A 26,322-nucleotide genomic window follows, 5' to 3' on the forward strand; every position below is an offset into this window, starting at 1 on the left:
ACAAAGGATGTTTAGGGGGTGTTGCACCTACTGAGGTCATTGGCAAAACTTGCCACAGAACTGTGTTTGGGGGGAAATGAGATTTTTTTTCCCCCCTTTAAGTAAATTCTACCACGGGTTTGGTTGGGTGTGGTTTCTTGTGTTGAAAAGAGGTGAGAAGGAGTTAAAACACAGCTTTATTGCTTGCTCAGGTCTTGATGTTTCTGAAAAGATTCTGGACAGAAGACATCATATTGCGTAGATATCCGCCTGTTCAGCTAATGGCTGTTGAAAGAGAAATAAAAAAATAATCCAAATTAATCTATTCTTATCACCTGGCAGCTGTTATTAGACAATAAGAGCCAACAGATTTACAAACTGCATAATTAAGAAACATTTTAAGTGGTAATGCAGATCAGAAACCAAGCACTGAAGCATTTTGATATTGTGTAAACAGAAAAAGGACGCTATGTGATTTAATTTTGGTCACTGTATAAAATACAGTTTTCCATACCAAAAACATTTGTTTCATGTATCATTTAATGTTTCATTTTGGACATACGGGAATTCATATATATGTGTAATAGGATATCTCATCAAGCGCCTTTTTAGCACATTTTTTGTACCTGAATATGCTTTCCATAGTTTACAGTTTCTTCAGCAAAGAAGAGAGAAACACCATCTGAAGTGACAGAATGGAAATAAGTGTTTCTGTAAGTATGGCTTTCCAAAATTTTTGAATCTCGGAAAGACAGTGGAAGTACCAAAAGTTCCAGATTTATCTTAGTTCTTAAACCAATTTGGCAATTAAAAACCTATTCAGAATTTTTCTTTTATGTCTTGCAATGACATGCAGTGTTTTTGAAAACAAATCGTTAGATTCATTCCCATGGAATGGGAAATGTAGAAATTCATTTTAAAACCCAACTGAAATACCTCTCCTACCAATCTATGTCTTAAAAATCCTACAGTCACATTAAAATAACTAGTATTTTGGAAGCCATGTCCTGAGTACAATTATTCCATGTCTGCTTTGTAATAAGGTTCAGCTCATTTCTTGGAAAGATCCGTCTCTCTTAGGTACGTCAATAAATCTGTAGCATTTCAGGCTTATTTTATTGAAGCCTCTACACCTTTCTTTTATTCATTTCATTGTGGAAGTAATTATGTTTTGGAGGTGTTATCTCTGTTAAATACTTCGTGACCTATTGTACATCTGTCAAATCTATTTTTGCAAACATGATACTCTTTGGGGGAATTCTGAGGCACTCATGCAGATTTCGGCTGGATTAAGTGCTGTAATGAAAATGCTGCCCAAGTGTATTTTATACTACAGTAAGTACTTATTTCAGAATTCAATTATACCTATAGGAATATATTCTGTGTCTGATTATCTGGGAATGCCAAAGATACACAATGTTTTGGCAGAATGACTTCAGCTCTACTAACTAAGCTAAGGTTTTTGAAGAGGAGATTGGGTGAGAATGTTACATACAGTCTGAATCTCCTCTTCTGGTCTACCAAACAATGGCTTTTACTTAACGGAAGTGAGAACAAGAGGGCTGCTGTCTTTGCTCCCTCTCACATGTGCTTGTCTTAGCTTTTCCACTACAACTACATGGTTGGAAACATATCTGTTAGATCTTTTTAAATTGCAGCTTAAGAAAAAAAGAGAAAAGAGCATAGTGATCTGGGCTAGTACTTAGTAACAGCTGGGCTAAGATCTTCCTGCACTACAAACAAGAAAGAAAAAAACAGAAAAACCTGTTAGGCAAAAGATGCGTTGCCTTAATATTCCGTTCTGAATATATTTTGAGAAATAGCAATCTTAAATTCTTACTCTGTGTTTGATTGACACTGATTAAGAAAAATAAATAATATTTCTGTTTGGATTTCTTGTTGTTTACATCATTCACTCCTAGCAGAATTCATTGATAGCCTCTTCCATTTTCAGTTTTAGTGAGTTCTTTTGATGATGTCTTGATGTGCGCTCAGTAGGTGGTTTCAGCTTTAATGGGTCATCAGGCTACTTGAAAACCTCACATTCAAACAAATTAATTGTTACCATCAGTTTGAACTGGAGTTTGGTATTTTGTTTAGGTGTTGGTTTTATGACCTATTTAGGACAGATGATAGTGCTACTAATCTTTTCTATTATCTCTAAATGTTGAATGATTCTTAAACTATAATTTGCAAATTTTTTTATCAAAATAACATTACTTTTAATATTAAATATGTTGCTGTTCTCCACATAAAGAATATAAAATATACAATGCCATTAGGACTGAGGATATAATTACTGTCAAACATTATTGCCAGTTTATTTATCATTTTTTGCACCTTTTAATCCTTTCCTAGCTTTATTATGCATTACTTACTGACTCTTCATTTTGTCTTTATTAAAAGCAAACTCACACATTCCTTTCCCCAAATCTCCTATCTTCCTGACCTTTTGATAGAGTGAAACATTTTAAACTTTAAAAAGTTTTACAATGTGTTATATGACAGTTCCCACATAGAATTGCCCGTGTCTTATCTTAAATGGAGTTTGGAAAACTCTCTGTAGTTGCCAGATATCAAAAAAGAACTTACAAACATGCTTAGAAGAATAGATCTCCAACAGATTCCTTTAGGCTGTGGTTTTCAATAACACAGGGCAAGAATTTTATGGGGACTTGAGTGATCTGAAATGCAGGCAGCAAATGTCAGCTAAGTGCAGACTGTAACTTTTCTTAATTAATTATATTGCTTAGATCATTTGAATAAAGGAGGATGTCAGCAGCAGGAAAACTGATAAAGTTCTTAGTCCTTAAAGAGCCAAAAGACACATTTTCAGGAAGCTTGTTCTCCAAAGTATTGTAGTTCAGAGATGTATCTAAACCTACTCATTTTTTTTCAGATTTTCCGTTCTCATGGTTAAACTGGAAACATCAGCTTACAAGGTAACTATCAAAACTGGGATCCCTTGCGTTTAAAGATTCTATTCTGCATATTACAGTCAACAACTGTTCTCCTAATATTCCTCCAACACCTTCTTACCCAAAGCAAACAAATAGTTACGACAGGCAGGTCGTACATTTCTAATGCATTCAGGATACCAAAAGATCATGTATAAGGAAAAAAATTAAGCAAGTTGTGCAGTTCACACTCCAGTATATCATAATGTTTACTTGGTGTAAGTGATGTTCCATTGCTTGGGAACATTCTGAGAAGAGCATGTTGATGTGGATTAGCTACATGTGACTTGCAGGTGCCAGTGATATAGTGAAAATGTCCCTGTCTGTGGCAGTGGGGTTGGATGAGATGATCTTCAAAGATCCCTTCCAAACCAAACCATTCTGTGATTGTGAGAGCACTCTGTACATAAAAACAAGAACATGCTTGTGGTTTTCCATCTATCTGGTTTACACTACATAGACAGAATAAAGAACATCATCTTGATAGCAAAGACTGAAATGTATATTTGTTATTAGATTATGCTGATGGATTTGGCTAGAGAAAGATTTCTTAATTTACTGTTTGGATGCTAGTTAGTTCCTCTGTGTGACTATGCACTGAACTTGACAAATAAAACCATCATCATTTTCACTTGATGAAGAGCTACATTATAGCATAGATTGCAGGAATCACTGAGTACCCTCTAGTTAGTTCTATTAACGTGACTAAAACCAGAATATGTGAGATCATGCCAGACAAAGTTCTGCTCATTTTTAGATTATTAATACTTTAGGTTTGCTACTGTCTATAGTAATTCCATGAAGAATTGTATTGTTTAATTAAAATTCTGTAAAGATTTGAATAAAAATGAGTGACTATCAGTTTGTAACACATTAAGATAAAAAAATCTACAGTGTTCAGAAGTTAATCTGGTAATAAAACGTTATCCTTTGACTAAAGAATTCAGTGTTTGGCTTCAAGATCTTAGCACTTCTCTTATCCAGGCTCATACTAAGTCCTCAGAATATGCAGAATGATACATTGTATTCTACTTAATCATTGAGCGTGTGAATAGATGCAACTCTTTAGATGGGAAAAGGTGCTCAGAAATATAGTAGTTTGATCTATGCTTCCTTACTTGTATCTAAGCAAATACATAAGAGGCCAGCATTATATATTCTGTTACGGAAAGAGTGTTATAATGAAGCCGATATTCTTCTCATTTATATAAGCATAGGTGGTGGAGTTTTTTCTCCTGGTTTGGAATCTTCTTAACTAGCGTAACACATCTGTGACAGCTGCTGTCATAAAAGCTCTCTAAAAGCCACTCTACTTGAAAACATCATGGGCTGGGTTTTTAGTTTCTTTTATGGTTTCATTTCACAATAATAAAAATTATTAGAAACAAGTGGCTTTTCAGTCTGGTATTGCTTTGTATTATGAAATTTTCTTCTTGTAGGATTGAAGGAGTTCTTAATTTGTTGGATTAAAATTCAAGATACTTACATAAAGAAAATGCCAAATAAAGCAGGTAAGCACCTAATTGGTTAGGTTCATTGTTTCAGAATGGCAATTCTAGAAACAAGGAATTAAACTGAGAATTTTCTTTAGTGGTTAATTGGAAAATAATATTAGGCAAATAATAGAGAACAAATTTTTAAAAATCTCATTGAAGGTAATTTTGTAAAGTTGACACTAATAAAAATTTACATATCAGGAAACAAAAAATAATGCACATTGTGATAAAGATTTTGTGAAAAAAAATCTGATTTGTAAACTGTAAATGTAAATGTAAACTGTATAGTATTTTCGATATTTATGTTTTATAAAATCACATTTTTAATAAAACACTAATAGGATGGGAATACATTTTATTCTGGAATTTCCTGAATTCTTAATATCTGCATATGCTACTAGATTACAATTCTTTTATGTGTGAAGGAGATCTAGGGTTTGTCTTTTAATGAAAATTAAAAAAAAAATATAAAAGAGAACAAAAAACTTATGTAAGTGCTCTTTTGATCACCAGATAAAAAATCTTCTACTTGAACAAATGAAGTAGCTTGTTAACACACTTAGAGTGGTTCTCTTCTTTGTTGATTGTCACTAGAAAGGTTGGGTCATGTTGTTGGCATTTGCTGATAGCAACGTGATAGCAGGAAGGAGTGTTGAGTTCTTACTGAAGAAGAGTAGCCTTTGGTAGGTAAGGACTTTTCTGCTTGTCATGATGGACCTCTTCTGGTCCTTTCAGAGTGCCTCGATTTGGCCTCTTCACTAAACTAACTGAAGTTACTGAATTTTCACTATAATACCCTTATTTCTTTGTGCTACACAGAATCTTGGGGGAATCTGCACACTCCATCTGTCGGTTGTTCCGTTCAGGCGTGTAGCTCTGATTGGGCTATTGAACACTCAGAAATATCAAAGAAATGGCTACAACGCATGTCAGGAAGTGCAGTGAATTCAATACAACAGAGAGAGCCAGCTCAGTACAGTAATTTTGGTATATCACAAGCAAAACCTTTTACATTACATGCATGCATATATACTGCACATATTTTGGGAACCAAAGCCAAGTGTTATGTAGTATGGATGCAGCCAAGTCACCAAGTCTGAGAGCTGGAGGATGGCCCTCAGCTCTTTTAGACTATTGAAAGGTGGCCACCAGCACAATAAGCAGTTAATGGCTATATTTGGTGCATGCATGATGCCTTGTAAGACATGTCCTAAGGACTTGTAGGATGGCTGTTGGACACATGAATTTTGATAGCAATACAATCTGTAGCCCTGTCAATCAAGAGACACTAGAGAGCAGCCTACAACCAGTTCATGTTCTTTCATGCCGCTGCAGGAACAACTGAAGTTGAGGTTACAGGGCAAACTACAATTTCTGATTCGCTGGCTTAAATCACAGCCAAATTTGGACACATTATCACTGAAAGAGTATTTCTCTAGACTAACAGCCACAAATATATATGCTGAGATGGCAGTCTTGCCTGCTACCGTGATGGCATGAGTTCTCACCAGAGAACTGTGCTTTTTAATGTGAGAAAAGAAATATACTGCTTGTAAAGCAATATAATGGTGCCCTTAAGTTTCAGGAAACCACTGAAGGTTCTTGCCTGATAACTTCAAATAAATAAGCACATGCCCCTTACAGTCTTTTGAATCTGAGGTAGGCTGTTGGCTTGAGACTTTTCAGATCAAATAGTTGAATTTTGGCAACTGGAAATAAGATTTTATAGTGGAAAATAACAGGCAACTTTAAATAAACAGAGCTGCCAGACCTGCCTGTAATAAAAAAATTGCACATACACATATGCATACACATACACTTCCTCCAAAACCTAATTTGCGTCCATGTGTCTGCTCCTGGACAGACCCTGCAGAGCTGGCCAGATGCACATGGGAAGAATGGAGAGTTATAAGAGCAAGCATGAACTCTTTGGAGCCAGCCAGAAAATGGGGCTCCCACCACTGCTGACATTGCTCATAGCTCGTACAGCATGTGTGAATGATAAACTTGAGAGCTATGAGTAATTAGAGCAGCATACAGGTCATACATATGGAGACGTGACCAAAGGGCAACAGCACAGGCTGGACGCCACTTCTGCTGAAGATGATATAGTGGGTTGCACCTTCCTTTCTCATCAGCACTAAATCATCTGTGCTGTAGTATTCCTTGACTGATGAATAACTGTCAAACACAAAACAATCCTGCCTAAGATGGAAGTCCGGAGACATATAGAGTATTTCTGTGCACCCCTTGACATCGTTTCCGTTGTGCTAGCTGCCATAAAGAGTGGATAGAAATGCGGACTGTACTTCTTGGAGGGTGGGTGGCCTATTTAATGCCTGTAGTAGTATATGGTTATTAATGTACTCTCTCAAAACAGCGGAAAACCACTAAAGCTACATATTGGGGGAGTTTAGGGGAGCTCCTGTAGACTGACAGCTTCAAGGAATGCTTTCTAATAAACACAGGTCCCTAAGAAACAAACCAAATAGTAATATATTATTAAAACTAAAAACATATTATTAAAAGAAGTACTTTATGATAGTGTTTGGACTATTTTTCAGGTTTCTTGGCTGACACTTTCCTCCCTGCTGTTCCAGACTTCCCACAAGCATTGTCACAGCTATAGGCTTCAACAGCCCTTCATCAGCTCTTGAGGATCTTACAACATTTTTCCCCCATTAAAAACTACACATGGAGCTCTTTACTAGTGCCAGTTTTGTTTTCTTTTAATATAAAAAAGTAAGTTAAATTGGGCAAACTTCTTTCTTGAAATGAGGAGTGACAGCAACAGATGCTAATGTTGAAAAACAAAATACCAAAAATATTCTTCTATTTCTATTTTGCAGACTTTTACCCCCAGCTTCTATTTATATTGCTTATCGAGTTTCTCTTGTTACGGTGGTGGGCTCACCTTCCTTATCATGCTGGTTTTCAGTACCACCACTGATAGACATGTGGTCGATGTCTACTATGAGGAAAAAAAAATCTTTGGACAATAGTGAGCTCCATGGCTCAGAAAACAATCGCTTTCTGCTTTGGGTAGAAGGGAGTTAAGGAGTGGATAAATACTTGTTTAGGCTATCTGAGGCATGTGTAGATTCTGTAAGCTGGAATCTATAATCTATTTACTAGTACTTAACATTTGACGTTTGACTAGACTACAGCTGCTCTCCAAATAGCTAAGCAATAAGTAGGGTGTACATATTATTTTGAACTTTTAATTCACAAATAGTGTGGAAGACTGTTCTAATACTCTGACACTTTGATAAATGGGTTAAAAAAAGGAATGTTTGTCATGTTATAAATAATTCAGTCTGTTGCAATTGGTGCTGCATTTTGACATCAGTGGGCAGAGTTGAAGAAGGCTATTTGCACGTATAATAATTATAAAACAGGATGGGTTTTTTCTTATTTTATTCTTTATCTTCCAGGATGGAGATACAGTTAAATTTTTGGTTCCTTAGTAAAAGAAACTCCAGAGGAGCATTGTCCAGTGGTCTCTTGAAACCATTTAAAACAGCAGCAGACTTCTAAACAATACTTAGGACATTGTTCTCATAAGGTTAGCAGCTGTTGTCAGGTCATATCTTTCCAGAAAAGAACGAAGACATTAAATTCATGGAGGTAATATCCAAACACTAAATTCAACCTCTTGTGCCTAAATATAGTAACACTATAATGTAATCAAAAGTACTAGAAGATCAGCTTAGCAACAGTTTACAGCGGTAAGGAAGTCTTTTCTCCTCCAAACTGTTCAGTTTCAGTCACCCTGAAACTATACATAAATTCTGCTGAATTCATACAATAGTTTCATTTGGTTTTCTTCACACTATATTTTTCACAAAAAATCTGGTGTGAAGGTGCTTCCTCTGCTCTATTTATCCAGTAACTTGGGAGTTAAAGTACTAAGTCAGTAGCTAATGAATTCTCTGGGTTAAAGGATTTTAACCCTTATCTTTTAAGAAGGCCTTGAAAGTCAGAAAGAATTCTGGGAGCAAGTGGGCAAACTCAGCCTCTTCTGTTGAAGCTATAATGTCTTATGTAAACACCATTCCCATTAGCTCAGGGACCAAAGCACAAACATCTACATTGGGTGAGTAACTTAACTAGACCCACTATTTCTATTACTGAGCATCAGAAACACAAATCAGCCCTGTTCCATATATTACTGGGTCTAGCTTGTTCGCCTCCTTCCCCAGACTACTCCTAAGACAAGTATTTATATTGCTCTGCAGAACAAGACCTTATTTGCTTGGGTTTGGCAGCTCATTCTCATTGTGCTCACACCTTACCTTCCAATTTGGAGATTACTGGTCTAAGGTTTAAAGTATTCATCTGGAAAATGATGACCAAAACTGAAATTTCCCTGATTCAAAGCACATACAATGAAATAGACAATATTGTTGGAGGGTCAACCCTAGCTTGTTTTGAGCTATGTCTCTCCTGTCATTGATAGGAGTACAGGAACTTGTTCTTCGTTGCTTATCACTGCAAAGTTTTCCTGTTGATAACTTCTACCATCCATACCACGGTTTCAGCCTATTACTTCTTCACCAGTCCTTCACAGGCCAAGAAATCAGATCTTTTCCTTCCTCTTTGTTTATTACAAATCCTCCCACCAGGTACACTCCTTTCAGCCCAACACAATTCTGGATAAACCATGTCTTCAAGATCTCAGATTACTCCCTGTGCCATTCTTTTTTATTTGAACTGCACTTTTTTTTTGCCTGAAGTGTAAGGCCCAAAACTGGGCACAGCAAAGCTTAATCAAAACGGAGGGATTGTTTCATGTTCCCTGCAATCTGTCAGTCTTGCATTAGAAAAGTCCTTTCTTGATACTTCAGAAGCTCCTGAAAACTTCTGGTCTCCTGTGGATTGAGTCCAGCTTATAGAAGCCTTAGAGCCTTCTCCTCACTCCTGCCACAGCTCCCTGCAAGCCATGAGGGGATTAATGATTAATCAAAGCCAGATGCTTTGGCTGTTTCTTACATCTGATAATTCATTCTGTCACAACAACTATGGAATTAAAACACTCATGAAGAAAACGTGCTATCCTATGGAACGGCCACTAAGAAGTAAGCAGTCCTTAGGTCAGTGCCTAACCCAGACAGTTTTTTTAGACCTCCCCCTACCTAAAACACTGCATCAAATTTCTTTACTAACTCAACGTAATACATCCAGGAAATCATCGCCCAAAAATTTAGCGTGTGGGTAGCGGGCTGTAAAAATAATTGTTTTTTCTATATGACCACAGAACCAGGATATACAATAAAATTCTTATTTCCTCTCTCACTAATCAAAGCAACATTAATTATTTATTTCTTAGGTATTTTAAGACTTTAACCAGGAATTCACAGAGTGGCAGAGAGAATCATCACACTGTATTCTAGAGGAAAAGGCTGAAAACACTGCAAAAAAAAGAAGCAGGTAGGGAGCCTGGGGAGGGCATCTTTTAAGCAAATATCCCAACTACCATGTTAAATCCCAACTATGGGTGCATCGACAGTGGCAAAACAGGGTTATGAAGGGAACCTTAGACTTGCTGTGAATCAGACCCTTGGATGCCTCCTCCTTGGAGGTGTTCAAGGCCAGGTTGGATGGGGTTTGAGCAGCCTGGTGTGGTGGGAGGTGTCCCTGCCCATGGCAGGACATTTGGAGTCAGATACCCTTTAAGGTCCCTTCTAACCCAAACCGTTCTATGATCCTATGATTTAAAGCATTTGGAAATTTCTTATTTCCAAAATTTGTCTTTATTTTTCACTTAGTAGGAACATTTAAAGAAAAGTCAAGTAAAATTTGCAACTATTTCTGAACAACCTCAAACTGTATTTTAGGACAGAATAGGAAGGGGTAAACATACTTGTTACTGGAAGAAAAAAGAAAAATCACCTAACTTCAGTAGTTAGACAATATAAGCAGAGAACACATCTGAGTCTCTGCTCAAAGCAAAACACTGGAATAAAGCCTGTAAATTTATCATGACAGTATAATAAAAATGTAGACAATATAAACCACTTTAAACTACTATAAATAGTAACTTTTACTTAAACTCACACGCAGATGAATTTTTTTTGTGTTGAGGGCAGGAGATTGAAGATGTTCTGCCAAAAAACAGGAATAAAAGATAGATGTGAAATGTATATTTAGGACTGGGATAAATGAGGGATGGTAGTGATTATTTGAGAGCTCCACCAAGCACCTTTTCCAAATTAACCAAATGCTTCTTTTTCGGAACAGCTTGGAGGAGTCCAGAGCTGCTGGCTGGCCTATGGAGCAAACGTAAGTATTGCTGCTGGCAATTGTTAATCTTTATTGTCTTTTAATTTTAGAGTGAGAGACAAATACTAGCACTTATTCCAAAAAGCTGAGTGCGAGTACAAGAACTGCATAAGCACAAAGTGACTTGCTTTATAAGAATTTTGAAAATATGTTGTTGCATTTCACTATTTTTCCTTCTCTCGCCTGGACCTGGAGCTTGAGATTCCTCATTCAGAAAAAAAGTTTAGGTCGTCTCCCTGAGGGGTCCATTTTCCTGACTGCCTGAACAAAATTACCTGAATTTCTGTTTTTCTTGCATTTCCTACAACTTTGTAAATGAGAGTTTCATGAACTAAAGTATTTTTATTATTCTGCAGGGATCTTCAGAATAATAGTTTTAGCAAATTGTTTTATAAAGCTGAGCATCTTCAAATCAAAGAGCTAAAAATTAGAGGGCATGAAAATACTCCATCCAAAGATTGCTGCTAATATCAGAAGGTTCTGATAAGTAAGCTTTAAATCATTACTAAGACTGAAAAACAATGATGGTAATAATAATTGATTATTTTTTCTCTCTCCTTCTCAGCATATGTGAGAGAAACTGTCAGGTTAAAACATGAGCAGGCCTTTCTCTTAACTTTCTCATTGGTAGAAGGCTGTGGTTTTTTGTATATCCAAGAATGCTCAGATGGTTCCAGAATCTTGCTGCTTTTTTTATTACATCAACTTCAGAGTAGAAAACCCGCTGCAGGGGATGCCTCTTTAGGGCTACAGTAATTAACACAATGATAGCTGGACTGCTAGAACAGTTGTTATCAACATAATGAGTCAGCCCAGGGTTTGACTTAACAAACCAAAGGGGTGGGAAAATGATGAGATAGGCCATCTTATATAGCCTCTTTTCACTTAGTTTGATTTTTAAATTAAAATATTTTCAAATGCAGGAATAAACAACTTTAAAATTGCTGAAACAAAAAAAAAATTCCACTTTTGGCTGAAACTATGCTCTGAATTCATTGACTTTTGCTATTTTTTTCAGTCCTCATGAAACTCCTGTTATGGATGAGTTTACAACGTCAAAACATTTCACCAGATGTACTTAAACACAGTAATCAAGTCACCACTTTGTCTTCTTTTCGATAACCTAAGAAGATTGAAGGGGGGTGGATGTTTTTTCCAGCTCTCAAATCATGGTGCAGCCTCTCCAGTTTCTAAACATCCCATGCAAAATGCAAGCACATAGAAGAGATATTTACTATGTCTTTTAGCATCCATTTCATAGATGCATTTGGAAGAAAAAAAATCAGCTTCCTGGTGTGTCAGGAAAATAGGATAAGAAAAATATTTGATGATGAATACAGAGGGAGAAACTATAACATGATTACAGAGGAACTGACTCTTCCCGTTAAGCTAAAGATGAGTGTGGTTGGTAAGAAGACTATAGCTATGCCTATGGACAATGAAATAGCTTTTCTGTGAACAAATTCAGAGTGCCCTGCACATCTCATTGGAAGAAGCACAAAGGCTTATAGAATTTAGCTGTGTTTACACCAGTGATTTCAGAAAGGTGGTCCCTCCATTGCAGAAAGGAGGTTACACTGAGTAAAGGAGAAGCATTTTCTCCCAGGATCTTGACAGTGCACATCTTGGGTCTTCCTGAGGGAGAGATACAGAGATGGGAAGCTGCCCATTCTATTAGATCAAGCGTATCTACTGCAATCTCTACATCCCCATGGATTTGATTCAACAGAAAGCATGTGCTGCCTGCCTTGAGGGCTCACAGTGGGATTACTTAATGGAAATGAAGGAGATGGCCAGGAAATCAGTACAGTCTGATGCTACTGGCAGAGAAAGGGGGAGGGTTTAATCCTCGGGCACACACTCTTTTGACAAGCCCATCATCAATCCCATCTCCTGTGGCTCTTTCGCAGGACAGCTGTGTCGCAGGCATGAAAGCAAAACAGAGTCTACCACAGGAACCACTCACAGAATCACAGAATCACAGAATCACAAGGTTGGAAAGGACCCATTGGATCATCGAGTCCAACCATTATTATTGGATCATCGAGTCCAACCATTTATTATAGTTGAGATGTTAACACTCCAATGTTAACATCTCAACTTTTCTGTTCCTGTCACTCCACTACGTTGATCTTGCAGACAGACACCTTTCTCTGCCCTCGCCATCTGAGTGGCCAAAATCCCCACCGCTGTTGTCAACCTTAACTGTGTGATTTTTGTCTTTATGTTTGTTTTGTTTCTTTTGAAAACAACAAAAAAAGTTTGTTTCTTTTTTAACAGGCTTTCCATGTATCTACACTCTTTTCTCATCTTTTGCAGCATTCTTTTCTGCTACAAATGCCCCAAACACCCTATGAAGCACAATGGAAAATCAGTCTGCCTGGCATGCCCTGACAGATGAAAAAAAAGCCAATAGAGAAGAAGAAATACAAATGCAAATATATAATTTCTTTAACTTCAAATTTTTGGAGGCATACTAGGACTTGCATGTATGTTAAGAGTGGCGTACTTAAATTCTTAGACCATGACCCCCCAACTCTGTCAAGTGCCAGTGTCAAATCCAGTTAAATTGCACAAAATCGTGCTCCGCTGTTTGCTGCAGCAGCAGACTATCTACACCAGAAATTTGCCCAAACGCATTTCCATCCCAGGAGGAGTAAAACATCTCCAACAGGACTAAAAGGAACAACCCAAAGACCAGTGGCCTCGAGAGTGGAAACCTAAACCTGTTAAAATTCCTTTGAGCGTAGTGGGGACAGGATTTCACTCCAGCCTCTTTTTTTCCTGTTTTAAGTGTGTGATTTTGCAGGGGAAAAGTTCAATTGAAGGCACACAGTTAGGCTATCCATACAACAAAGAGGAAAGGGAGGTGGGGGGAAGCCACACAAAGGATTAGTTTAAAGTTAGACCTCAGCTTCTTTAGCTTTACACAATGAAGGAAAGCACATGGGTTTCAAAAGGATAAAAGCAGACTTTATTTTGTAAAGAGATCTCAGGATGAAACAAAGGACTGTAATTGTACCTCCTATCTGCAAATCTGAGGTGGTGAAGGAAAAGAAAGTGGGTGGATGGTTAACAAGAATAGCTTGAAACCATGCTTTGTTAACAGAGTAAAATTAGCTTGCTGAGAACCTTTATTTTCCACATAACTTTTAACAGGAGCATTACTTTACATATATCTATGGTAGAGAGCCCATTGACAAATTTGGAACAAGTAACCACTGAACCTGAGCTAATTTTTCTCTCTGTTTTCCGTTTCATCTGCTTAATTAATGGCAATACATTTGAGTTGAGTTGCTAGAATATCTATAGCTAAAAGCCTGCCAACATTTTCATTCTGCACACTTAGGGCACCTTCACGCTGGCTTAATATCACCCTGTGAAATGCACCTGATCAAACCTGGAAAAGGCTTAGGGGTACCAGTATAGTTTGATTTTTCTGAAAAAAATAATCATTCATGTAGCTCTGCTTGAAATACTGTACAAACCAACTAGAATTAAAACAATGGAGCAATCAAGTGACATGTCCTGTTTGCTTGTTTATGAAAAGATGAAAAGCTATAGGTGGGTTGGACCAGAGGTCTGCCCACCTCAACACCTCCTTGCAGATGTTCAGGGTGATGTGGTACCCCTGCCCTCTCCTGCCATACCTCCTCAGCTGCTGCCATAGGATTGTCTCACATTTGTCATAGCAATGAGCTGAGAACTCTAATTGGTGCATCTTTTTTTTACTGTGGTATTTTATACCATGTATGCTGTACTTGGCATCATGAGACTTGCTTCTAAGTACAGTCCTTTTCCTTTTCCTCTGCCTTTTCTCCTTTCTCTTTCTCTCTTTCTCTTTCTCTTTACCTTTCTTTCTCTTTCTCTTTCTCTTTCTTTCTCTTTCTCTTTCTCTTTCTCTTTCTCTTTCTCTTTCTCTTTCTCTTTCTCTTTCTCTTTCTCTTTCTCTTTCTCTTTCTCTTTCTCTTTCTCTTTCTCTTTCTTTCTCTTTCTCTTTCTCTTTCTCTTTCTCTTTCTCTTTCTCTTTCTCTTTCTCTTTCTCTCTTTCTCTTTCTCTCTCTCTTTTTCTTTCTCTCTTTCTCTTCCTTTCTCTTTCTCTTTCTCTTCCTCTCCCTCTTTCTCTCTATTTCTTTCTGTTTCTCTTTCCTTTTCTCTTTCTCCAGCTCCTTTCTCAAATTCAGAAATACAGATTTTCCACTTATTTTTTTGGCTTTTCTACCTTACAAAGTGAATTTCATTATGAGTTACGTCATGGCAGGTGTTCATCTCCCCTCACCTTCTTAATGCAGGAAGCATATGGGGCATTACCCACAATAATAACCTCATTGAATGTCTCTACCAGCAAAGATGACAAGAAAGCCAACTGGCCAGTCTGGAGTTCCTTTCTGTAAGGGAAATTCTGTAGGAGTTATGGGTCTTGTATAATAATAGCTTTATTCTAGAGTATTTTCCTATATGAACTTCATGTTCACGTTATGGCCTTGGGGAAACATTTTTTGAAGAAAATGTTTCTGAATAACATTGACGAACACGTCAATCAGATTTAGTTTCAAATTCTCATGTTTTGGGGATTATAGATTCAGACTCCTGATCTTATCCTACTATGTTTTTCACAGGTTTCATTCTTTTTTTAGATGTTTGAGTTCATTCAAATTTATTTAGCAGATCCATCTGTGTAGGAGGAAATCCCAAAATTATTAAATTCAAGGCCTCGAAGAAAGAGAGGTAGAAAAAATATGTATTACTTGGAAAAATCTGTTGATTAATACTGAAGGGCTCTCTAACCAATTTAAAATAAAGTTTAATCTGAATCCATATAATAGATGGAAAATCATTCTAAAATTGCAGCTTGAGGAATTGTATTTTAGTTTTGAAAAGTTCAATTTCTTCTGCTACATCAAATTGAATGTATATTTGCCCTCTGAATCATACACATATTTAACTCTTATCCTCGAAACCAACCTTTTCTTACAGTATACATTAAGTCTACAGTAATTTTTTTTTAACATTATCTACTAGCATTTGTTGCAATGCAAGAGTCACAAAATGCAATACAAATCAGATGAAGTAATGACTTAGCTACAGAATAGATACAGTTGAGAGTCTTTATAGTGTTTCTTTTATTCTTGGAATATTTCCAAAAGATTATTTACACCTAATTTCCCTTTCTGTCTATTTAGCACCAGTCTCTCTTTTGTTTTTTCATCTATGGTTTTAGCCAAACTATGATGCCCAATTCAGACTGTGTGGTATTATTTGTAATGTGCTCTTAACCTGGGACACAGCAATCGGTTTCCCTGGTGAAATGCAGAACCAGTTGAAGATTGGACCAAATGCCCAAATTTTGTAATGTTTCCCTAAACATTTGTGCTAAATCCAGTCTAACTATTGTCCTGCTCTCCTTCTTGCAAAGGAATATTTGCCAAGCCATCACTGAGTTAATATGAAAAACAGGATGTGAAAACAACTGTTTGTGTTCTCTTTTCTCAAGTGAAAGTACAAAAATAAAGCAGCATAAAAGATAAATTATAAGATTGAAAAGAAATGTTGATATCTACTCAAAGGTGATATTGTTTAGTGGTTGATAATGGTCGGACCTGATGATCCTAGAGGTTTTTTCCAACCTAGTGATTCTATGATTCCATGATTCTGTGATCTGTTAGCACAGGTGAGGGTTTTACAGCCAGAGACTGGGAGCCGGGGTAGATGCACTGCAGCGGAAAAGGAGACCGTGCAAATCCCTGCTGGTATCACATTTGTGTGATGGGGAAAGCTGCACCACAAGGCAATCCTCTGCAGTGGCATTGAAGCCAATAAACTTGTGCAGAGGCTTACTTCTACGAGGCTGACTAAAAAACTTGCTAGTGCTAGATTTTGTGTTTTCGATTATATATGTTTCCTACCATGTGCTCAAGTATTGAAAGAAAGACCTAACTGATAAGGTGGGCTAAAAATGCTTTTAATTTTCTGAAATTTGGAAAACTAACAAAACCTCCGTGAACCAGGCTTATCATTTGGAGACAGAAACCTTTCAAAAATGAGGAATTAAAGGGCCTTTTGATGTGAGGAGAAAGGAATAAAAATTGAAACACAGAAATTCAGTGCTTCTATATAAGTCGTGTTCTGCAGGTAAGCAGGGTTCTGCTCTGGAGCAGAGCTTGCTTCCTTTGCCTTTTCTTTTTATGAAGAGTTCCCAATGACAAGGCCATGAATACAGGACAGTAGACTTTAATGTTATATTTTAGTGCAGTGAACAGTTAAAGCCACAAAGACTAAATGCTATCTAGAAGATAAATCTTAAGCTTTCTACAGATTTCAAATTTCACTTCTACTAATGACTGAATTGTTGCTTTGTTGTAATAGTTCAGTAATGCAAGACAAATAGTTACAGGCTAAATGCAGTAGAAATTTGCTTAATCTACTTTTAGCACCAAAAACCTATGGATGTAATAAACTAATAACATTATAAGGAACTATAGATTTCATAAGGTAGCATCAATAGTGCACTTGGACTATAAAGATTCCTCTTTACACATTCTGCTCTCACAAAGATCAATATCTCTGTATGAATTATTCTCAGTATATTGCATTTATCCCTTTACCTTTCCTGGATTCAATTAATGCAATGTGACATAGGATGTATGTTCACCAAATGAATTCCAACTTATATTCAGTGGTCGTCTTCCAGAAATGCAAAACAGACAAAATCAGTTTGTCATCATGAACAAAGTTTTTGTAACAATAAGGAATAAAACACTATTTGCAGAAGCTAGAAGCTATGAAGAACTGCTAGCTAAACACCATATAATTAAAATGAATTTTAGGACTCAAAAATTATGGGATATATACATAGAAACACCAGCTCACTTTCAGAACTGCAGAAGTTTTTGGAAAGGTCCAAAAATACCCCAGGTTGTAAGTCAGGTTGTCACACTGTCAGCTGTCTAACATGTTTGGTCCAATCACTGTTTCCCAGCCAATTACAAATACAGGTGAAAAATCCGTAGTCATAGAAGATTCTCCTGCAAGCCATATATTAGAATAATAAGCTGGTTTATTTCCTGAAATATACGATGTTTTATGTCACCTAGCATTCTCATCTGTGTACTGAGGCTTTACTTGTCTAATTCTTGGGGGCTAGAAATACACTGGTAGATGTCCAACCTCCCTCAGATCCACTCTCAATGAGAAAATGCAGCAATGAGTTCCACCAGCTAACCGTGACTGGTATGAAGAAACATTTCCATACGTCACTTTGACATCTGCTGCCAGGAAATCAGTCTGTTTTTCCTCCTTTCTTTCAGCCAGTTGATCTTTCTCCTGAACAAGGTGATCCACCCAAATCCAACAGCTGTGACTTGCTGTGATTCACACGGTGAGGAATGTGGTGTTACATGGAATTTTGTACCGCAGCAGCAGCAGACCCGTGGGTTTCGAGGTCTGATCTACAGCACACATGATGACTTTCTTTACAGTCATATTCTGCAGCAACCTGTAGAACTAGTTGACAGTTTGAAAGTGGATGACTTGTCATTGAGGTATTTTTTAAGTGCCACGGGTATTTCTAGAGTAATTGTCTGTATTCCTTTGATGAACTTCGCCTGAAGGCTAATGACTGTAAACATTCCTACATCACAGGAGTCTTCATTAACAGATCCTCAGCGACTGTCTTTACAAAGTAAAAACATGTATGAGAGCTGCATGGCTTGGAGAAAACACTGGCTTTTCTCTTTTCTCCTTTTTTTTCTCCCTTTTTTTTTTTTTTTGGTGAGTGAACTGAATGGGATGATGCAGCAGCTGCTAAATTTTTCTGTTTAATGACCCTATGTACTTAATATGCTCTCCCCAGTGACATTATGAAACAATTGCTTTTCTCGGACACAAGGAAGTTAGTAGGTTTACAAGAATAAAATAGGAAAATAGAGTTTTTCAAAATTTGTTAGATGCTTCTATTGCCACTGTCTTTTCCCTTCCCCTTCCCCTTCCCCTTCCCCTTCCCCTTCTCCTTCCCCTTCCCCTTCTCCTTCTCCTTCCCCTTCCCCTGATTACGTTGTCCTCTAAGGAGTTTATTCACATTCGACAGATTTGTTGAAAGTTATTGTGGAATCTGGCGTAGTCACTAGCACGGATCATTTCAGTTGCTTTCCCCATCTCTGGCCAACGAATGTTATTAATTTTTCTTAAATGACTAACAATGTTATGGACTTCTACGAGCTTCTGCCACAGGATATGTAACGCAGGTAAAATCACAAGGAACATATTCATCCTGGAAAACATGACATACCTGGGAAATGTCCATCTTGTGCTTGAGTGGTTAACTGTTCATACATTTATTCAACATGCTTTTGTATATGAAATGTCCAATCTCTGATCTTTCAAAAGCTAAAAATTAGATATTTTTGTTCCAAACTACTCTGTGAAGGCTTTGTCCTGTTATCACTATGGAACATTTGAAGGAGGGAAGTGTGGAGTTTCTTTTTTTAACCCTAGAAATATTTTTTTGTGGATCAGACATTGACACAAAACAATTTTTTTTTTGCAGTCTTATTCAAGGGAAATTTTAAACATCTTGTTAATTGAGGAATAAGTGTAAAATGGAACAAATACATTAAAGAATACATTCTGAATATTCTGAAAATGAAAAAAAAAGGCATAAAAAAAGAACAGGAAACATCTGAGCTTCCTTTTAGTCTTTCTACACAGGATTGTTACAGGCAACACAAGATATATTAAAGTTTTTTTTTTTTTAAATGAATCTTTGATAGTTATGGAGAAAAATATTTGTCTATATCTACTAATCAGTGGGAGTACAGATAACCCTTTCCCATTCTTTGTTACCTCTACAGCAGGTTTAATATGCAGTCACACCCGCTGTCAGTGAAACCAGAAAGTTATTTCTCTTTTGGTGGCAGTACAGCAGTTACTCTAACTGATACAACCTTGCTTTTCTTGATAGAAATGATCTCTGCGTGCCTACAAACAGCTGCTATTGATTTCCCTTTTTCTTAGCAATTTGACACTAAGGACACCTGGCACCCACATCTTTCGCCATGCAAAGTCTTTACCATTGAGGTAAGTAAGGAAGCTATAGTTTCAGTAGCTGAAGCTCCTGGCAGGTCAGCTTCTAATTATTATTATTATGCTTATCTCTGCTTAGTCTACCTGAACAAACAGCAGTGGTGAAGTCTTCTCTTCCAAGCCACACTGCTGCTTGCTTTACATCGTAGGCCCATTGATCCACACTATCCCAATGGTTTAACTACACAGAAATGCTGCTTTTATCTACATTCTTGAAAGATGCTAAAATTTGTCATACAATGGCTTTATGTGTTAAACTAAGAGTAGCACATAGGAAGACTTAGTAGTCTGACTTTCATTAGTTGGGGCTGATTTTCCCTCAATGAATTCAAAGTTCATTTACTATTTTAAGGGAATCCACGAAGATTTTGTTCTATGGGAGGGCAGCACAGTGAGGCTTGGCTTGCAGCCGGAATTAGCTAGAGAATTTCTGGGTTTTGGCTGCACTTGCTATAACAGCAGATTAGTAAATGCAGAGAGATTTACTAGGGCTTGCACAAAATTAGAAAACCAAATCTGCTTATGGTAAAAAGTTCTCCACCATGTCAAAGTCTGCTTAGGAATTCTCTGTGTGATCACTACTACCTCCTTTCCCCAGACATCAGATGTCTGGATAGTAGCAAAGCCACCTGAGAAGCACATATATTTTGATCCCTTGGATGTGTTTTCTTGCACATATGAAAATGGAAACAAAGACAGACAAAGAAGGGGAAAAGACTAGAATTTAATTGTCTTCATTGCTTCTTGATAACCTAGCAATTATTCAAGAAATAAATGCCTGAATTTTAATATATATGGCAAACTATGTTTCCATAAATATTTGTGAATGAGTTACAGTTACGAAGTAGTTTTGTGGCCTCTTCTTTTTTTGGCCAAACCTCTTCTAGACAGACTATTGTTTTCACAGGAGTCTGCGATGAGCATTTTATGCTTATTCAAAGCTCATTTATTTTGGTTTCACATCATTATAGCTCATTTTAGCTCATGGCATTTTTCCTTATTTGAAACAATATGAATCTGAGCAGAATCTCACTTAGTAAAGGGAACTAAGATACTATAGAGAGTGAAATTTTTGAACAGAAAAATCTTCTATGCACATGTCAATATTATTGAAAGATGTTTCAAGGCACAATACTTAGTACGTAAATCTTAGTTAAATGTTGGTTTTCTCTAGGGGATCCAAATGTATTTATTCACATCACTTCTTCATCTTTATTTCTCTATGCTCACACAATTTATATATTTGTATTTGCTAGTGAATAACTTAGAGAAAAATGTACTTGCCTATATAAGTCAAATTTAGGAACAAGAAACATGAGAAAGCTATTTCATGGATTTCTGGACTAGTATTGGGAAACTGTAGGGATGCAAACATTACATCTCATCTACTGACCATGAGGTCATGGTACACTCAGTTATGAAAAGTCATTTATAGACTATCATCTCTGTGGTTTTGAGGGGATTATTCTTAGTTTGCACCTTGAAAATCATGAATCCAAAGGATTCACTCTTAAGGGAAGAAGTCTGTGAGTTATGTTAGTGTAGGACTGGACACTGTTGCTAAAAGAAGGGGTTTCATTATTTAAAAGAGAAAAAAAAAAAAAGAGAACAAGAGAAAAAAGGGGTAAAATGCCATATTGGTATGGGAGGAGCAAGTTATTTTCACAATAGCAAGAAATTCTCAGATCAGGCATCTTCTTTTCAAAGTGTGATTGTGGAATGTAGCAGCTGCTCAAGATTCTGCTAACTTATGGGAGATTCATGACCAGTAGATTAATTTGCTTTTCACCAATTACAATTTATCTTACATCAGGACTGTTTACATTTTCTCTGTCATCTACATGCATTAGCACCAGGTTAATGTGCAAACCATGTACTAAATTATGTCCTGTATAAATCTTTCCTGCTAAATACCACAGTCCTTGTCCTTACTTCCTGAGAATAACCTTTGATCTTCACATCAACAACAAAAATAATTACCAGCTCTGCCCAACCCAGGACAAGACATTTCACTCCTAAATAGCTGCACAGCTGGAGACAGATGTGATTTTCTCCCTGAGTAGACCCTACAGGGTCTTCCACAAAGCTTTATATCATACTTGTCATTCGTTTATCAGTGTCCAAATGTTGTACACTGGAAATGTGTGTAAAACATTCTCAGAATTTCAAACAATAACAAATCAGAAGGAGGGAGGGGGGAGAAAAGGCTGCAGGAAAAAATAGAAGTCTCCCAGCTGTGCAAACTTAAGTAGCTGTATTAGCAGAAAATGCACTCCAAAAGTTACGTTATTGCCATCTTCAGCAAAAGTTGATTCAAGGAATGCATTGTCAATTTTAAAATCCAGTGGCAGGCTACTGAAAAAATATTTAAAATCTTCCTTTAATGTGTACAAAGATATCCAGACTATGGTATTGTGTTCAGAGGAATCATGCAATTTTATGGTTTTTTTATTCAGAACCCAAATGTTTTCTCACTATGTTGTGGAACACAAAGGACTTCTAACAGCTTTCTTTTTTTTTTGAGTTAAAGAAGATTTTTCTGTCAACCATATGTCTCAGTTTTTAATCTTGCTTTTCCCTTAATGTTACTTTCATGTCTCTTTTACAACTTGGTTTTGTTTTGTTCCTTAATCATATGAAAGATTTTATCTTTCCTGCTACGTTTGAAAAAAGAGTATTAGCAAAATTATTAAGGGAAATTATGTATTTCAAATCTTTTTTTTAATGATACAATAAAGAGAAAAGTTTTAAAGATGAATACCACCAGAAAAGATAGAATAAAGAAGTATTATTAACATTAACTTGTGAAATTCCGTGTTGTAAGCTTATCACAATCAATTATATGGCTACTGATAGAGAATGTATTCGAGTTAAGCTTAATAAACAAAGTTGTATATCCTAGAAACAATATAGAAACCTTTAAAGCCAGTATAACGAGTCAAGTCATGTTAAAGAAAATGTTAAAAAAACCTCTGAGATCAAATGTCATATGCATTAGGTCTAATATGACATGTGTAACTCAATATGAAAAAGGGAGACCATGTTAAGCAGTTTGAATAATTAATCTTTTGAATATATTTTTTCTTTTAATTCAGAAATCAGTAGAATTCAATCAGAAAGTGTCAATCATCTCTAAATGAGGGAAGCATTCTCTAATTTGATTTTATTTTTCCCTCTCATTTACAAGTATTTACTTTGTCTTCAGTCTTCCCGGGTCTCTGCAAGAAGCATAGAGAGTCCTGGGTCATTATTCCTTCATTCAACACCACAAGCCTTTTTACCTGACAGTAACAGCTCTTCCAGCTCTCTGGATTTAAAGCATCAGAATAAATTAAGTGGGAAAACAGTCTGGAGGGTTAAAAAATGAAGTTGGTTATTGTCAAATAGCCATGTTCACTTGAGTACTCTTTCCATACTTCTGTTTGACAAGTCTGGGCGGACTCGTCTTCCAAAGGTCTCAGACTTGCTGAATCATAGAATCACAGAGTCATAGACTCATAGAATAGTTAGGGTTGGAAGGGACCTCAAAGATCATCCAGTTCCAACCCCCCTGTCATGGCCAGAGACAGCCCACTAGATCAGGCTCTTCTCCATCCTGAAAGTGGGTCTATATCCTTCTGTGAGTAGAAACTACGCACATACTGATGAATAAAATTACCCAGGGCTAACTCTGTAGTTAATAGGACAAATGGTTTGGTATTTTATGTGTCTATAGAGCTAAGTCCACTCCAGTCCCCCTGTGCAGGATGGCCTCACCCATACTGCCTGTTGGTGACAGCCCACACCACCCCTGGACTGAGCGTAGATATGACAAAGTGCTAACTGCCATGAGCCAAGACTGTGCCCAGAGAGAATATTAGCAATTATTAACTAGCCATTTGGAGATGGACAACAGGATGGACACAGAAGCAAGACGAATCTGATGAACAAGATGAATGCTATCCTTGTTTGAGTCAGAGTAACTGAAATTACCATCCTGCTTCATAAGATATATTTCAAGTGTATAGATGAAGCAAAGGGCCAAAGCTTTTGTGAGGATTTGTATATCTGTTGTGCCTTGTCTTGCTGTTTTTTAGTTACAGGCAATTTTGTGACTGTAATCACAAAAAGAATTCCTTCAGTCACATGAAAAACACAATTTTAACTGGTAATCATAGAACAGAAGTAAAGCTTGCAATGCAAGACCAGGAGTAAAAACAACAGTATTTTTAAGCTATTTGCTGAAATATAGTTGTGTAAGCAATTCCTTTCTTTTCTGCAGTGAGATTCCCTCCAAAATAGTGAGCTGGATTTGACGAAAATTATATCAGCTGCTATGTGAGAATCTAACATTATGTTCACCAGAGAAATGCAGTAAGCGTTCTTTGTCTACCTCTCTTTAACATGTCTGTGAATAAGAGGCTACACAGTGACCACAGGGTTCAGAATCCAAATTATATGTCCTAAAGAAATCGGGGAGTATCACATTCTGTATAAAACATTTTTCAGCCAATACTGCAAGCAATAATACATTAAAAAAATTTTAAGGGGCTTAGAAGGGTTACTGGCCGGAACCCTGGTTTATATAGGGCACAGTCTTCAAAAAGGTGAGCATCAAGACCCTAATGTGACTCAACATCTCCAACAGTGCTCGACAAAAGTGAAGTTACTGGTCTCTGGGGTCCAGAAGCTGAATGGGGAACTGACTAATCTAACGAGCAGATACTGCTAAAGCAGTTTTGGAAGATTTACCAGAGAAGAAGGCTTCACGTAGCTGGAGTTCTTGCCACAAATTCCCTTGTGAACTAATATTTTTGCAGTCTTAGGCACGATATGTGGTATTGGTGGTAAAAGGTAGTTGTGTCAGTGTTCCCCTTTACCTAAAAAGCTGACTGTTAGAGACCATGATGTCATAGCTTAGATTCAGAGTAGTTTGAGGAAATTACAACCCACATCTCCCACTTGAGTTCTTCAGCTGTTAAGATAATGACCCTCATAATAATAAACATATTTTCCATCCTAGACAGAGATTTAAGTATGCTACTGAAAGAACAATTCCAGCAGAAAATATTAAGACCATTTTATCCCAGAATATCCTTCAGAACAAAAAGGCACCTTGTAATACCTTGTTAGGGTACCTATGGCTGAGAATGACAGGTTATTTACCGTGTACCTGGGAAAGCAGAGAGGATGAGCTGCAGGAATAGTCCATGGGTGGAAGATGACAGTGGCTGCCCAGACTCCAATAGGAGTAGGCTGGGCTGGACGCTCGGCTAGGTCCTCGGAAGGTCTGGTAGTGTCCTCTTCAGTTCTTGAGTCATCTGCTACTACAGAGACAATTCTGGATGTGCAGTAGCTCATGTGGTATGGTCAGGTGATTTGGCCTCCAAATGAGAGCCCAATTTAAACTGCACGTGGCGAAAAAGGGACAGATCAGAAAATAAATATGCTAATCTTCCATAGTTTAAGTGATGGGAAACTGAGCCTTCACAACCACTGGGGTGGAGAAAATATCTTAATTCGTATGTTTTTTCATGCAGCCCAATCCATCATGTTCCGATGCTGGGTTTGCAGAGCAGTCTGAGCCAGGTGATGGTCCTTTGCTCCCACTAGCATTGCATTAATCCAGTCGTTGTGCTGAGGAAACAGCTGCCTTTTTGCACGTCCATTTTCTGTTGGATTTGAATACTTAGCTCAAAGAGGGCTAAGCAAATTCTGAAAGGGAGAGGTCAGGACTCTGGCAAAGGGTGGGGCCTTGGCACCCAATAGTTAGGTTAGGTTATGCTTGCACACCATCCTGTTGAACGAGCCAAGGAAACAGGTAGGAATTGCCTGGGTTTTGCTCTAAGTGTAAGGCATCTAGCTACTAAGCAAGTATAACCAGTCTTAGAGCTCTCAAGAGGAAGCATTTAAGCACTCTTAGGAAACTTCACCAGAAGAAATTAGACTTTTGGCAACCTGAAGATTCAGTGATGCCTAAGTTAACATTTTTTTTTGAGTTTACATTTGGATGAAGATTTTTTTTTTTTAAGCAGTTAAATAGTATTTGGTTTCCTAGATCAATTTGAGATTTCTGACTCTTGGTATAAAAGCTACTTCTGAGAAGGTGATGAAAGTCTCTAATTTGCGTAGGTAATTGAGAATTTTAGCCATTATATTTCCGAATCATTCAAGGATAACTGTAAATGCTGTAAAAACGTCTGTGGTTTACAAGTGACTCCTGACTCAAACTGCAGTATAGTTCTAAGTACCATAATATGTAGTATGCGGATTGAGCTTTCTTGGAAGATTGATGTTCACTACGATTGTCACAAGTTCTCGTAGAGCCATCTTTCTGAGAAATATTATTACTATAATGCTAGAAGTGGTTGAAAAAACCTTTTTATGAATCATTTTTAATTATATAAATTACAGCACTTTATTAACTTACTGTCATAGCATCTTTTCCTGCTCCTTAAGAAAGAAATAATGAAAAACTCAGCCTGCAATGACTTATTGTTCATAAGGCACTTTCATTCAAATCTTGAGTAGATTTGTCTCACTTTCTG

General features: G+C 37.1%; 1 long non-coding RNA gene across 1 annotated transcript; it reads right to left on the reverse strand.

Annotated features, from left to right (window-relative positions):
* LOC128851771 (uncharacterized) lies at positions 1-25,195 on the reverse strand. Its single transcript, XR_008449209.1, has 3 exons — positions 24,948-25,195; positions 2,572-2,663; positions 1-264 (listed from the first exon to the last, which is right to left on the reverse strand). It is a non-coding gene; the product is annotated as an uncharacterized LOC128851771 (long non-coding RNA).
* Between the last annotated feature and the right edge of the window lie 1,127 nt (positions 25,196-26,322).

The sequence above is a fragment of the Cuculus canorus genome, chromosome 3 (genome assembly GCF_017976375.1).
Source record: "Cuculus canorus isolate bCucCan1 chromosome 3, bCucCan1.pri, whole genome shotgun sequence".
NCBI lineage: Eukaryota > Metazoa > Chordata > Aves > Cuculiformes > Cuculidae > Cuculus > Cuculus canorus.